The sequence below is a fragment of the Ptiloglossa arizonensis genome, chromosome 7 (assembly GCF_051014685.1).
Source record: "Ptiloglossa arizonensis isolate GNS036 chromosome 7, iyPtiAriz1_principal, whole genome shotgun sequence".
NCBI classification, from domain to species: domain Eukaryota; kingdom Metazoa; phylum Arthropoda; class Insecta; order Hymenoptera; family Colletidae; genus Ptiloglossa; species Ptiloglossa arizonensis.
Window position 1 is genome coordinate 8215133 of NC_135054.1, and position 13931 is coordinate 8229063.

General features: G+C 33.0%; 1 protein-coding gene across 1 annotated transcript in view; it reads right to left on the reverse strand.

Annotated features, from left to right (window-relative positions):
• Positions 1 to 11404, reverse strand: part of Irsp53 (Insulin receptor substrate 53 kDa) — a 292637-nt gene extending 281233 nt beyond the window's left edge. The window contains exon 1 of the mRNA XM_076316148.1: positions 11091 to 11404. The gene's annotated coding sequence lies outside the window, so the exon portion shown is untranslated. The remainder of the gene's footprint in view (positions 1 to 11090) is intronic.
• Positions 11405 to 13931: the final 2527 nt, after the last annotated feature.

Genomic DNA, 13931 nt, shown 5'->3' on the forward strand with positions numbered 1-13931 from the left:
TGAAAATTGAAGGAGAAAACACTTTACCACTCTTTTAATCGATTTGTAATTCTTTAACGTCAAACAATACATCATACTCTTAACAAGAATTCCTCTCGTTTGATCACTTTCTAGGCGTAAAAATTAACGACTCCGTCCAACGTGTAAATCTGTTTTAAACGAACCTCTCCGCCAGAGAATGGGGCCGAACTTGAATCAATACATGTTTTTAAGTATACCGTTCGAATGAATTACGCATGTTAATTACAACGTTCGATGCAACAGTGCGCCTTTCACATTTTTGAATGCGACTTCGGAATGGAACATGATACCCGTATCGCTTGCTGCACCTTTCACTGATCCCTTGTTCTAAATTCCACTTAACGAGACAATGCATTCTACGAATTAATTAATTCGTGAAAGGAAGTGGAAATGATTTTCCGTCTTACGTGAACAGACGTCCAACGTATTCGATACAATCGACGAATTCAACGAAGAGCGCGCGCAACGCTCTCGTTCTGTAAATAAGACTTCTTCGATGATACAACTTTCTCCAATTCTAAATAGAGAGGAAAGTAAACTGGAACGCTTATCTCGTAGGAAACGTTCATTTAATTCGTGCAGAATTCAGACGAATTTCGTAAACGAATTTCTTGCGGTGTTAGCGCAAGGGATGTAGCAACTAGCGCAAAACCACGTGCAATTTCCTTGACGGCAGTTTTTCGTGCTTCTCAACAACTTTTACGCACTTCGCGTCCCCAGCGAACTATACGCATTGCTCTGGCATTATGCCGTAATGAAATGAAGAAACTAGCAGTAAGTGGCGGGTACGGTAAAGTTTCGCGAAAGCTTTTAATTAGGATTACACATTATCTCGACTTCGCGTTGTACACAACGCAAACAGTTATTTCAATTATACTACCGAACAGCTCGACGGAAATGAAACTGTTTCGAGTTAATTTCGGATACGGATGTAACTATGACCTGAATTATTCATATTTCTCGTACAAGCATTTCGTATCATTTTCTCACCTAACGACGCTTCCTCCTCGATAATAGTAAACAACTACGAAACTGGAGAATACCGTACAATGTTAACAATAGTTGAACGGAAAGTGATTGCAATTAACTAACGGTGTAACACTTCTCTTAAAACTTACACATACCGTTACCGAACGCTATTATTATTATCAGAGGACTAAAATATTGGTAATCGCTGCAATTACCAAATCCCATTTGCGCAAAAACCGATATTACGCTGATTTAGTAATTACTGAACTCGAGCACCGTGGTAGATTAATGTTTTTCTCCATTGGTTCTTGCAGAACTATGATCACTGTTTACGAAATTTAGTAATATTCTAGTTTACTAATCGCAGAAACAGTTACAGACCTTTTTTACTCCAGAATCAGTTGCAAATAATAGAAAAACGATATACCACTGCAACTTAAAAGTTTGAAGCACATTGACTGCTATTAGCCTAACCTGTGACGGTGAAGCTGAAGAAGACTTTATATTTATCAATTTCCTTAATTTTCAGTTTTTGCATTCCACGATGAAAAGTTTCTCTTTGAACCAAAGCTCATTAGCTTCCTTTTTAATAATAAAACAGAATAACGAAACCAATAAACACCACGTGTAAATAAGTTCTTTAAATTCGTATTACGTTAAAAATTAATAGAAATAATTTGAACTATGTTACTGTTAAATTTGCCATCTCTTTGGACAAATCTATTTGAAACTTATTTTTCTGAGAGCAACAATAAAATAATTAAATAGTATGCAAGAAACCACTTAGCACTAGTGTTCGGATCGCTACCAATAAAATTAGAAAAACATTTTAGAAATATATTTCTTTGTAACTTTCTACTGTAATGTACCAAGAAGTTTCGGTTGAAAGAAACCATCGTCATAAAAGAGACTGTATTTCCTAGAAAAAGGTGACCATAGAAAATCAATGAAAACGATTCTCAGATCTGAAGCCATTATCAAATTTTTTGTCTTAAATTTTGCTTCTACATCACCGTCGCGAACTTTCGCAATACCTTGATTAAACCTGAAGAAAAAATTAGAATCGCCACCTAGTTACCTCAACGATCGAGGAGAATTTTTAATCCGCTTGTTGTAGCCCAATGTACATTCTTTTTCAATACAGTAGCAGATTTGGCAACGCATACTGTGATATATCTAGCTAAAAACGATTTTAACACGCGTACCTATGTAGAACGGTGAACGTGATTTGATTTATACTCACGAACGTATGAAATAAATCCGCAACTGATTCGCACTCCAGGACGAAACGTTTCGGTCAATATCGGCTTAAGAGAGAAAACATTCGATTAACGTTCCTTCGGATTTTTTTCAACTGCCCGTTTTCGTGTCTGCAACGCCGGAAATGCCCACTTCACGCACCGAAACAAATGGTGTACTAAAACGAACGCGATCCAGGGCACTCGAAAGCAAGGGTTGGTAACATTCGTTTCCGTTTTACTTTTCATCTATCGAATACGGTAATAATTCTTATTTAGTTCGCATATTTAGTAACTTTGGTAATATTTAGTAATATTGTTGCATTTTTATAAATTAATCCTTCCACACTTGGACTTCAGACGTATTTTTTCTTTGAAATTCAACGAGTAATAACTTTTTTAAAGAATATTTGAATAAATTGTAAATGTATGCTGTAAAATACATTTGGAAAGAATGTTGAACAGTTTTCGTAAGAATGTGTGAATACGTATTGTATATTATATCTTGGGAAATGATTAATTTTCAAATACGGTGTACACACATGTTACTATATTTTTCTTTTAAAGCGATAGCACAAAATTAGTTCAAGAGTAGACAGGATAGTATTTTTTATTTTGCTGAATGGTAATTTTTTTGAAGTAGTTTAGGACAAATTATAAATGTATTTGTGTGAAATTAACATAATAGAAAAGATCATTCTATTATAATTTCATAAGTATACATATAAAACATATTATTATATTATTGCTTATGAACGTTATAAGCTCTTGAGGACAAATTATAAATCTATTGTGTGAAATTAATATAACAGACAAGATCATTATATTATAATTTCATAAGTATACATATAAAACATATTTATGCCAATATACATTGTGCATCGCAATATTATTGACATTAAACGACTATGTATTGTAGAGAGAAAGAAAGGACAATTCCGGTTAAGGTGAACGTGATGCCATGTGTAAGTAGAATATGGACAGCGTCGAGTCAATTTTGTTTACACGCGAGCTTGACAAAGGCAGAGTAAAACGTCTGACCTAGTACGACTCGCAATTCTTTTCAGGATTGATCTTTCTTTTTCCTTACAATACACACATGCTATGAAAGGGTACTGTTAGGAAATAAAAGGTGTTCCGCAAAATGTAGTACTCGCGCATAGTGGGTGATTCTTCGTGAAAAAATAAATAGAAAATAGAAAATACAAATTTTTCATACAAGCATTTATTTTCAAGAATCTTGAAAATTGACAATGATACGATATTGTTTGTTATAACTGGTTCAAGGTACTTTTAAAAGACAGTAAGATTAACGAAAAAGATATCATACCATTATTAATGGTTGTAAATACGAAGACAAGTAGAAATAGTGGCTAATGGACAGACACATTAGTCAAGTCGTACTCAATTTCACTTTCTCTTGTATAACAAAATGTTTGAACGGTCCACGAATAAATGATTGCTTGTCTGGATAAAATGAATGTGTTTATTCGATGTATTGAGAAAGCGTTAATATACACTTTCGTTTTATTTCGCATTTTCAATTTATTTTTTCACGAAAAATTACCTTTCGTCCACCAGTACCACATTTTTCGAAGCATCCTATACAGCTGAACGGTTAAAGAACCGAGTTGTCATTGATATTTTTTTTCCACCAAACTGTTACCGTTTTATTTATCCAATATGTTTTCTTTCAATGACACGGGTATGGAATTATTTTTAAAAAATATTTGATCAAAAACTTTTAACAATGTCAAAAATATCACAGTCCAATTTTTTCGTGGTACTTTGCGATACACACGATGCTGCCTAAAGGGTTCAAGTGAAATAAAACAAAATAGGTGAATTTTTAAAGCATAATAGCACAGCTGGCTAGATACGATTGCACAAATAAAATACGTTAAATTAAAATAGAAATAAAATTGGAAATATTGAATTTAAAACGTTTTTCCTATATTTTCGATTTAAATTCAACTCGACTAAATTTGGATTTTAAATAGGTAAATTTGGATAGTTTCAAGAAATGTTGTTTGAAAATTACAAATAAATTGGTTAAAATATTCTGGCGATATATTCGCTGCCTTGGAAAACGTAGTTTCGATCAAAATGCAATTATTCTAGTAAATCGGTCGAGTGCTCGCGAATTGGATTGCCTAAAATTTCATAACTTCATCAATTACGTATATTCTAACGTAGTATTTTAAGAACATTTTTTCGTGATTTTAAACTTTAAAAATATGCAATCATTTGTAAAAATATACTTCATTTCTTAAATCGTTTAACGCAAGAATGAGGTATCTACCTATAAAGGAAAAAGACACGAATAGACATGTTTCGGAATCTTTTTCTTCGTCGTATCGAGTTAATGAACATAATGATTAACATTGCTAAAATCAAGTGTAACGGCAAACAAAGTATCGACACCGAACGAGAGTAGACCATCATTTTCATTCCTATTATTCGCCGATTAGAAGCGTAGCAATAATACTTTAAGAGGGGAAATTACGATCTCGGGGCGATAAAATAGCGCGCAATGAGAACGAATATTCACTCTGATTAAGGAAGGAAATTACGATCGCGAGAGGATAAAATGGGCCCGGATGAGAACGAATACGAGCTCGAAGGAAATTGTTCTTTAGACGTTTCAAATACAAATGTTTTGCTGCCGTCTAACGTAAAGAGCACCTACACCTTGCACCGGCTTTTAAACCTCCAGAGTGATCAATCAAATTTATGCAAATTAAACAGATTTCCTGCCGCATAAAAGAAATACAAAAACGGAATGTGTACGCACTGAATACAGTACGATGACTTTAAAATTTCATGAAAATTAATTGCTACAATTTTAACATCTCTTAAGACTACTTTGTTTAACTTCGTTTAAAGCTGTTATTACTATCCCCGAAGTCGTGGAAAACGCAATATGCCCGGTTTTGTCGTCTTCGTTCAACAACTTCTGGTCCAGCATAATCTCATCTAGGATCTACATAAATTTCCCAAGCAAAGTAAGAATGAATCACGTAAATTGCGTTTTTCCTGGCAGCGAACTTCAATGCACAATTGTGTCTGTTTGTGTACGTGAACAGTGACTACTAAAAGGGAGCGCTAACTATTAGACGTGGGATAAAACGATCTCGATTATAGTTTCTTGATCGGTCACCCTGGGGTATAAACGCTTATTTTTAACGACGAAAGCATAGTACGCCGTGGCAAACGTGAGTCGTTTCCTATCGTATTATCATTTCGTCTGCCTTCTCTCTTTCTACTAATTAAAGCCGTTTAATTGCCGAAAAGACCGTAGAAAAGTATCATCCTTGTTCTCCGATACCTTTCACTAAGTTTATTTTGAACATTCTCGTAGCTCGAGAAAATCCAGCCTCTTCCATTGAGTAAACAAAGCTTCCTTTAAACAAAATTCAAACGAAATATTCTCCCTTTGATACGGCCGACTTCAATAAAAGTTAAACGAGCCTTGAACTTGGGTATAAAAATACAACGGTGTACTGTAAACAAGTTTTTATACCAGCAGTTAACAATTGTCTGAAAGTGAAACGAAGTAAATATACAAGAATAATTCAATTTTTATCTATAATGTTTAGTCGCTGGAAGAAGCAGAAAGTAAATCCTCCTTTTTTGATCATTTTTTAAAGAAATATTTCAGTTTCGTTTAGGTTTCACGTAGGGAAAACATTGTTCGCCAACTGGCTCGCGTTCGAATCAAATATTATAAATTTTCGTCGCGAGGGAAAAAAAGATCTACTCTGCCTATCGATGGAGACTCATCGTGTAACTATTCCTCAAGAACGAGGGAGAAAAGGCTGTAATCTTAAAAATGTAGCACGCTTCGGTGAAAAGTCACTTTCCTTAGATTCTTATATTGCCTTCAACCGAGGTAATTGAAGAAAATTTCGAAGCGGAAGTTCAAATAAAGCCGATGAAAACCGCAGGCGCACGCTTTTAAGTTAAAAGCAATCGCGTCAAAAGGAGCTCCTCGTCTATGGTGATAATTCCCAGTTAAGACGTCATCAGTTAAAACGTCGGGTACTTATTTACAGCGAAACGTAATATTCGTGCAACGGTTTATTTGCATAATCAAAAAAGTGCGCGACGAGAAAAGCCTTCAAAAGACGCTCCTAAATAGGAAAAGCAATCTCCCGTGGGTTGCCTCCGATGCTACGTTATTAACGTAACGCCTTACCCTCCAGCCGTACCACATTCTTAAGATTTAAAAATGCTCAGGGACGTTTCTTCGCGAATAGACGTCGAATTACCAATTGCAATTCAAGACCGTTCGCCGAAAACTTTCAGTATTAATTAAAATTTCGTAGATGTACGAGCAAGTGGTTCGCTATTTCTTCGTGCACGTGGAAAAGTATGTAATTTGAATTCAAAGTATTTTTCCGCCATTTTGCATCGTGGCGGCCCTGACACACCTTTATAAAAAAACAACGAGTCAATGGAATGAACATAGATTGAAAATAACGTTGACAAAGACAGTTGGAACTGAGACGCATGTTCTAGGGTTGGGACTAGCGATGGGACTGAGAAGTGTTTGAATACTAGCGATACATTGACGTCAGAAATTGTTTACCTTGTATCGATTACATCAAGTTTGATAGATGTTTATAATTATTCGCATCAGAAATAAAACAAGCGATGATGAAGTATGCCCTGTTCACTCGTCAATTATTTCTTCGTGTTCGATCGAATGAACATTTATTCGTTTGAGACGAATACTACGAATAAGAATTATCATTTGTCCAGATGAATTATTCGAATTATTATCTGCATAAGCATTTATTCGAAATTATAATAATACCAACGATTTTGAATATAAATATTTTTTAATCAGAATGAAACACGTTATTAAAGCCTTTTGAGCATTATTTATAATTTTAACTGGAGTTCAACAATATGCTTTGTCCTTATTCCAGTAATGTTCAACTCTATGATACTAGGCTAATCATACTGTTGTTTTGTTAAGATCTCATTGAGACTTGTCACTGAATAAATATCAATATGTATATCTTATTTGAATGAAACCTCAACGCAATGTTTGGTATTAACGAGTATGTTGGATTAGTCCCATCACTAGCTGAAATTATTCGAATAATTTAATATTTAAATATTTTACAGAAGTTGTAACACTCGACCGTTTTATAAATATATCTTAATTTCGTTATTCTTTGTTATAAAAATGTTCCAAGTGAAATGTCGAGCTGGCAAGAAAGTATTGTTTCGTCACATCAATGTATACATCAGTAGTTACGACAGACAAAAATTCATGAAATAGCCGCTCAATTATTACCGTACGCCCCAGATTCGCCTGACAGGAGTCTATTGGAATTTAGGCTATTTTCTAAATTGAAAGTACAATGATTATAAGATGGACATAACGACTTTACAATATCGTTGGATTAAATACATTAATCCTAAGGCAGATTATATGAAAAGTAAGAAGAATGAAAAATGAAAAATAATTGTTCCTCCTTGAACGGTTAAATAATAAATCTGTAGTAATAACTATGAAATTTCAGTTTCTTATAACAGAATGTTTTTTGAAGAACTAGGAAGCGAGAATTTTTTGTATTACTTTTTTAAAAGAATTTAAAACAATTTTTCAATATTTCAAATATATATTTACTAAGTACTGAAAATATCATCGCAAATAACTAGAAATACATTTTGTGTGAAATATACAAATATTAAGACCGACAATTTTTACTTTTCATTAAACTGATGAAAGTGTCTGGAATTTTTAGTAGAAGCTTCGAAAATCGAAACATATATAATCGCTTATTGATTATTCCACATTCATAATTAATCTCACCTCTGCTTTCCCAATATTTGTACGATTCTTCCCCAACTCTTTGTTTTCATATGGAATATTTATTTTAACGAATTAACCATCCACTCTCATATTAGTATTTCATTTTATATTGATTTCAATGGTACCTGCGTATACGAAACAATGTTTATTCGCTTTTAAAGTAAAATTTAATCTTCCGAGAAACGATGATATTTCACACACGGGCATCGAACTAATATAGTTGGCACGTACATTTTTAATTATTTTAAATGTTGTACCATAAAAGTTATCACTGAAATTATAAATGAATATTTGTAATTAAATTCCCCAGTGATAAAACATGACAACATCGTCACAAGATTTATAGATGTCGTGAGTTAATATCGATTTAAATTTTTGTTTCTTTCAAGCAAAGTATCTCGCACCTGAAGAGGTTAATGTTCAGTACGTGTAAAGTCTGAAACGTAAGGGATTGCAAAAAGTACTCAGTGTCACGAATTCACTTTGTGACACAACAGAAATTGAGTTTCAGGTTCTGTGTTGCCTGATAAGAAGCTCTTTTCGATTAGCCAGAAACATGGAAACTTTGCGAGGAAATCCACTTCGTTGTTTCGTTTTATCTTGAGTTATCAATCATTCTAGCTAACTTACGTGTCCCGTGTTTTCTCTTCGGAAACAAAGAAAAATGAAAACTAAACATTTACTTTCAACACACAAGAGGTGGATCTAACTTTTCGAAGTCCTGCGCCCGTAAACGCGAGATTTACCCAAGTTACTGTTAGATGCGTTGTCCTCGTTAAGACCTTAATTCATCACTCAAGTTTGGACATCCTTGGTTACGATAAATTCACATAGACGCTGCGTTGCTAACTGACATAAATCTCTAATCGTGATGAATTTCCGATTAATTATGATCTAACCCAAATTTCTATGAAAATATCATAGACAGATGGTTTGTTCTATCTGTAGATATTTCTATGTATGGCTGCAAATTTGCAACTTCTAAAAATGAACGGAAGATTTTATATCGAAATGTTTAAATATTATTAGATGATATTCCTTATCGAAACACACTGAAATTAAATATAAAAATTTAATTCTGATAGACTTTCCATGAATACAAGATGTAAAAAAATTTTATTCTTTGACAAAGTTTTTTACAATTTGAATCAAATTATTTATCAGAAATTATTGATGATTTAACAGCAAAGGATAATAAATATTAAATGTAGATGAATGTTTTTATATATACGTAGAAGTTTATAATGGGAAAACCGAAGTAAGTGTAAAATGTACGTAGCAGAAATATCAGTGTAACGTTACATGTTTTTCTAATTATATTTTACGAAATTCGTACCTATGTATTTTAGAAATTATTAGCACGAATATCATGACGTATTGTGTAAATGACGGTTCTGTTTTTCCTCTAGCACGTCGCACAGCCCCAAATTATTGGCGCGAGCAAAAAAAAAAATAACTGACCGAACGCATATTGAACGCTATCAAACGTCAGCTCCAAAACAGAATTTATGTCCTTACACAATGACAAATAATTCATGGCCTGTGTAGTTTCCACGTGAAAAATCGAACTCGTAGTTAGACCATAATACGTGGTTTAATACAAAACGTATATGTATACCGGATTCTACAACGATATATTGTGATCCAAAATCGTATTGTTCTTATTAGATTGCAACCAACGAAAAATCCAAACAAAGATAATCTTGTTATATTATTCGTGTGTAGATAAAATCATTGTTTGTCTAAATTTTTTTCTTTTTAAATCGAATGAAAAATTTTTTATATAAATATTTTATTCGCACAAAAACGAGCACCATTGATTAAAAGAAAGAGTTCTATAGTTTTCAAGGATACTTGATCAGATATTGTATACTTAACATTATAATAACTGAATAATCTTGACTATAAAATTCTATTATATTTGCCATATTTTCGTTACTAAATTACAATTGAAAATTTGATAGGAATAAGTTTTTAGTATGTGAAGTTTCACAATTATTTAAAAATATGTTACCGAATTAAAAATTTAACAAAAACATTGATTTTATCATTAATTTTTACATAAAACCAGAAGATCCCTCGCACTATTTTTTTCAACGCATAATGAATGTAAGAAAATTAACAACCCTCCATTGAAAAAGCAGCAGCAGACTAAATTTTATGTGTTTTAAATTTATGTTTGAACAAAGACACGAGTTGTTATTATTTCTACCGTGAACACCAATCTATACCACTTTCATCATAAATTTGTTTAAACACTTCATGAATAAAAATGTAATTATCAAAGCTAAATACATATAAATATATAAAACAAGTTAAAACACAATTTTTTAAATATTTTTTTCATAATTCCTACGTGATGTCGAATGTAATCAATTTTTGCCAGATATAAAAAGAATGTACGTAGTAAGGGGTTAGTTTCTCTTCGCACATCCAACGATACTAATTATCGGGGCTGAATTTAATTTTTTTCAAATTTTCGATGATAATGAAAATTGTTTAAACTGTGCACTTTTAATTTTGTATTTGGAATCAATTTTACAACTACATTCGAATGTATACAAGTATTCATTTTAAATTTAATACACTTCACACATACAAAATGAAGTTTGAATAAAAATGAATTCTAATAAAAATTAAACAGAGAAATATCGTACCTCGTTTCATCCGATATAATATCTTCGTTATTATTCTCTAGGATTCATGGCCACGATCACGATGAACAGAGAAACAAATGAAGCACATCACCAGAATTTTACGACCGATTGTTTGCACGGACATTCAAAATCGCTGAACAAATTAAATTACGCTGCGCAGATCAAATAACGCTACACAAATTATTGACATTCATAACAAGACATTTCGTCTTTTATTACTCGTCAAAAATCATACACACTACAAACTGCCCAACGACTCTAACCACAAAAAGGAACCACTGCAAACGGCGTTAAAATACGCGGGAGTTGACGTATACAAATACAGTGTGAAGTGCGTCGTATTTAAAAAGAAAATCGCGCGCTTTCGATACTCACCTCAGCCGGTGGGCCGAGCCGGAACGTTCGAAACAAATTTCTGTAATTCGATGAAATTACGAACACCAATAATAAAAACACGCTGGTCCCGAATCCTCGTACAACTCACACGTTAACGAAGGACGTTTAATTAAGGATCGACGCACGAAACGATCGCGAGAGTCGCTGTTTTTCACGATCGAAACGACCACGACTGAGACCAACAGAAACAACACATACAGCACGGCGCGCGCGAAGCGACTGAACTCCTCCGAGTCGCGGAGTCGCTGCAGGCCAGCCGACTTCTGCCGAATCGGCCGAAGGGCTTCGCTCGTGCGAGATCGTAAGGATTCAGTGCGACCACGTTGCAAAACCACGTTACTTTACGGGCCCGCGAAATAATCGTGCCAACGACGTTGTGTAGTCAACAAGATGTTGTGTTCGGCTAACTATATACATATATAATAACTCCATATAACATAACTCTACAGTAATACTGAACGTAAATGTAAGTACTACTTTCCACGTTCTGAATGTATGTTCGATATTTGAAGAATTGTCGGCAGTGTTGCGGTACGTCGAATGTTTACGTTTGTCGTTGAGGTTAAGTTTAGATTCGCATCTTCGTTTAGGCCTTCTCTCTGATGTTTCGCAACGGGCTCTAGTTTTAGTTTTATAGTTTCAATTTCCAGTAGAAGTTACTCGATTTTTCCAGCATGGCTTTTAAATTTGGAAAATGAGATCGCTTGAGCTCCTATTTTACACAGTAGGACTTCGATTAATCGATGTAGCGTGGACAAAAGCAGGCTGAATAAATTGAAACTTGAAGACAGAGGTGGGCAGAATTTTATTCGAATAACAAATTACGAATTATTTATTTGTAACTTTTATTCAACTGACAGTTATTCAGATAAGCTTTTATTTGTTGAACGTGAAATATAATTTATTTGTATTATTTAGATTGTTATTTGTATCGAACAAGTAATACATCAAAAGATGTTTACATTTTGTTCGTAATTCGACATTTTTAGCTGGATAAGAATTTTCATCATCTCTGGCTGAAGGAAAAATGTTAAAGTCATATTTTATCTACAAAATAAACTTTTTATATACATCTACATATCTCTCATTGTAGATAAAACTTCTAAAAAATTTCTGAACAATTTTGATCGATAATTGGGTGCTTGTTCGCGTTTCCAAATGAAAATATTGTTCTTTATTTAGCAATATTGTACATTGTTTCTAAATTTAAAATAAACATCTATTTATTTATATTTTTTTAAAATTGTATAGTCGTTATTAATATTCGATGTTCTCTATTTTCCGTATTTACAGCTTTCTTTGAAATAAAAAATAACGCTAAAATACGGGCAAACCTGGTACTTATTTAACATTTTTCTAAATTACTGGTAATTAAAAAAGTCGATAAATTTGCTATTTCTAGTTAAAGTACATAGTTTCAGTATATCGGTCTTTGGGTAATCGAACGGTCGAGTAATCGAAATTCTACCGTATTTAATTTTATTGTAAGGAAAAATTTTGTTATCTATTTCACGAAGGTCGTAAGATTCGCTATGTCATATAGTAAGTTCGTTCGCGTAAGTAGACCGTTTTACAGTTGTAAAGGATGTTATTATAAAACATTAATTAAGGATGTTGTAATAAAATAGAAACGAAACACGTTTGTAATTAATGTACTATAGATTCTACTTATATTATTACAAGTACACAAAATATGGTAAAATACAAATTTCTATTAAGAGAAATCATCACATAACAATTTGAATATTTCGATTGTTTAATACGATTTTTGCAATTTCATATTCAAATTTTCCTTGAATACGTTAAAAACTAAATAGCTTGTTTTTCCATTCGTAGTTGTTTTCTTTCTGCAATTTTACCGGAAAGGTTTAAATGTACAATGTCATCGAGCAATGTGACAAAAATGAACTAATTTTACGTTTAATAAACAAAAACCATGATATAATTATAAATATATTCTCGATATTTTATAAAATTTTATGTTACACTTATTGACAAAGTGTTCTATTTATATATTACATTTCATGAAAACCATTAAAAGGCAAGGATCGTGTATGGGAAGCCACACTACATACACTTCAAAAATCATATTATTTTATTGTTTACGAAGACTTTTAAAACCTAAATGAATTTTTGAACCAAAAAAAAAAAAGTATTCTTACAGGAAATAGTTTTCAGTCGTAGTTGTATTATCACCGTTTAAGTATAATTATTAAAATTGCTGTCATTATATTAAGTTCGCTGGTTTTTTTAATCTTATCGATGCGGTATCGTTAGTGTCTAAGTTCGAGGCTTTATTGACCGAAGATGTCCTCAAGTTTATGAGGTCAGGTCGGAAGGAGGACTGGAATTCATCGGCTCTCGTTGGAATGTGGTAAAGGCCGGAATGAAGGTCGAATAAGCCTTTCAACCGGTTGTCACAATCTCCACCTGGCCGTGTTCCGAATCTAATGGAGTAAGTCACTATATACATGCAAAATTTCTATATTTTCCAACGATAACAAATTTATGTAAGATTTTATCAGTGTAATCGAAGAATCATGAAATCGAGATCTCGTACTCTTTGAATGTTTTCGTTCCGAACGCTATTACGTTAGAAATTAATTAAACGCAACACACAAGTACAGTGATTATTTTACACAAATAATCGAAGGACCAATTTCTCGTTTTAAAGTCTTACTTCGCTTCTCTCGTCTTTCAATATAATTGCGTTTGTATTCATTGATCGTGCGTTTAATGGTGCAACTTACGAAACTCATTTTTAACTTCAGAGTCCGGTAGCACTCTTTCTAAATCGATTCTTGATGATTCTTATACCGA